This window comes from Urocampus carinirostris, chromosome 5 (assembly GCF_059441175.1).
Source record: "Urocampus carinirostris isolate Australia breed hairy pipefish chromosome 5, RoL_Ucar_1.0, whole genome shotgun sequence".
NCBI lineage: Eukaryota > Metazoa > Chordata > Actinopteri > Syngnathiformes > Syngnathidae > Urocampus > Urocampus carinirostris.
Genome location: NC_142353.1, coordinates 46,607,757 through 46,610,698, shown reverse-complemented (window position 1 = coordinate 46,610,698; position 2,942 = coordinate 46,607,757).

The window sequence follows — 2,942 nt, the reverse complement described above, 5'->3', positions numbered from 1 at the left end:
CTAAGGGCTACCAGTTTGGTGTGCATTTCCTAATTAGCTTATCTTCATATTATGTTATTACCAGGTTAATTATTGGAAGTTGGGTTGCATAGGTCCGCGGGCTCCTCAGTTGTCTTTCGGGGGCACCCCGGTGCCCGTGGGCACCGTGTTGGAGACCACTGCTTCAGAGGATTTGGTCCAGTTCAAGTGTGTGTGAATGGGTAAGTGTGAAGCACATTGTAAAGCGCTTTGGGAGCTCTTCATTGACTTGAAAAGCGCTATAGAAATGCAGACCGTTTACCATTTAGCATCTTGATTATTCTCAAAAAGGTTTGGAGGCTGACTCCCTATTGGTGTGTGAGTGTGTGTGTGAATGGGTAAGTGTGAAGCACATTGTAGAGTGCTTTGGGAGGTCTTCATTGACTTGAAAAGTGCTCTAGAAATGCAGACCATTTACCATTTAGCATCTTGATTATCCTCAAAACGTTTGGAGCCTGACTCCCTATTGGTGTGTGAGTGTGTGTGAATGGGTAAGTGTGAAGCACATTGTAAAGTGTTTTGGGAGCTCTTCAGTGACTTGAAAAGCGCTATAGAAATGCAGACCATTTATATATAGGGCACAGTTTCAACTATAGTTTACAGTTAAGGTGTTACATCAACAGACCCCATTTTGGCGGTTTGTCGCTAAGGAATCCTTTACATGAAAGCTCATGAAACAATTTTGGTTCACTGTTAAAACACTTTATGATGAAAACCCATAGAATAAACCGTAAACACCCAAAAATGCAAGCAAAGCTCCCAGAGCAAGTTGATTGTGTGAGCATTACGATGGGATGACCTTAGATTTGATCTCGTCATCGCACTTTTTTTTATTCACGGTACCAGAAAGGAATGTTGGAGATCGGAGGAAACAAAGTTGTCCTGAAAGATTTTAATACATTTGAAAAAGCAGGACGAGGGAAATAACTCTTTTTCATCATTTCTGGATTGCCTTGGTGATAATATTCCTGGCCTAATGTCAATTTCAATTATTAGGAAATTTTTCTAGTTTAAAATCTCCAAAATGTGTTGTCCCAGTGTGAACTGTCGCCCCCGTTTTTCACGTTCTCCTCACCCTCTCACTTTTTTCTCTCTTTCTCTTTTTTATGTCTTTGTCTCTATTTCCTCTCACTCTCTTCCCTTCTGTGGATTTCTCCTTTTTCCTCATGTTTGTTTTTATTGATTTCCTTTTTACTTTCTCTCTTTTTCTTCTTTCTCCTTTGTCTGTCTTGTTCTTCTATCTTTTCTCTCTCACTTACTCTCTCGCACTTGCTCTCTTGGTCTTCTTTTTCTGTCCACTTCATTTCTCCCTCTCATTTTTCCTCCCTCTCTTTCTTTCTTAACTTATTTCTTTTGTGTCTCTTTTTTCTCCTTTCTCCTTCTCTCCCTCTCTATTTTCTCTCTCTGTCTTTCATTTTCATCTCTTTCTTTCTCTTTAATCTACTAGTTTGAGTGTTCTTGTTTCTACCATGTGGTCCGCAGGCTCAAATGGGTTTAGACCACAGGTGTCAAACAGGCGGCCCGCGGGCCAGTTTAGGCCCGCTAAGGGATTGAATCCGGCCCGCGAGACAACACTCAAAGAAGTGCAAGAGAAAAATGAGCTGCAGGTTGAAATATGTCAACTTGATGTTGCCAAAGCCAGGTGCCTCGAACAAAGACACTGTACTTGTATTTCTTTGTCTCTCTCTCTCTCTTTTTTCCACCCCCTTTCTCCCACTCTGTCTCTGTCTCTTTCACTCTCTCTCTTTTTCTCTTCCTTTGTTGCTCTTTGTCTCTTTCTCTCTCTGTGTCTTTTTAACTTCTTTTGCTCTAACTTTCTTTTTTCCTTTTCTCTCTTTTCTCTTTTTCTCTTCCTACCCTTTGCACTTTCTTTTCTCTTTTCTCTCCTTCTGTCTTTTTATTTTTCTTTGGACTTCTTTCTTCCTCTCCCTTTCTTTTCCCCCTCTCACGACTTTTTATGTCTTTTGTTTCTCTCTCTTTTTCTTTCTTTGTCCCGCCCTCTCTCATTTTCCCTCCCTCTTTCTCCTATTTCTTTCTCTCTATTTTTCTTTCTCTTTAATCTACTCGTCCGGGCCCGCGACAGAATGTTTGTTCTATCGTGTGGCCCCCGAGTTAAAAAGAGTTTTATACCCCTGGTTTAGACTGTGTAAATATGGTCCTTTACAGTTTGTAACATTGTTGCCCCCTAGTGGCACCAAAAAAGTCATAAAAAACATGAATACTAGGCAAAAGTACAACATGAACTATCACAGCAATATTAGCTTTTATTCTAAAAATTAAAAAAAATAGATGACTGTGTATTTCTCTTACAAAGCGGAATCCATAGGCTGACTTCCCCCACGCCATCTAGTGGTCAACTATTACACACTGCAGTGGGACCTCGCTACTTTGTGGTTCCACGTTCGCGGGTTCAGAGCTTTGCAGGTCTAAATAATATTAATATAAAATATATTTAAAAAAAAAAAAGCATTTTTGAAGGGGCGTCGTTACTTCGCGTATTTTCACTTTTCGCTAGTGGGGTTGGTCCCCATTAACCGCGATAACCGGGGGATTACTGTATACCTCTAAAACCAATCCTAATCCACTGCAATACAGCACGTGATGAAGGCGTGGCGTTTGCAAAGTTGGGCGTTACGATTCCAGCTCCCGGCCAATGATCAGAGGGGGGTTTGTCATTCGACCAATAGGTGCGGACTAAGCTGTCCCCATGAAAACAACTTCCATGGTGGGTCCTACCCGAAGCGTGATTTCCGTGTTGCGGGAACCAAAATGGCGGATCCGGGGCTTCAGTTTCAACTGACGTCACGCCGTTTTGATGATTGACAGACCCAGCGGCCAATAAAGCTCGTAGTTCCTATTGCTGATAACCAATCCCATCCAAAGTGAAGCAAATGTAGTTTATGGACTACAATAATTAGCTGTCA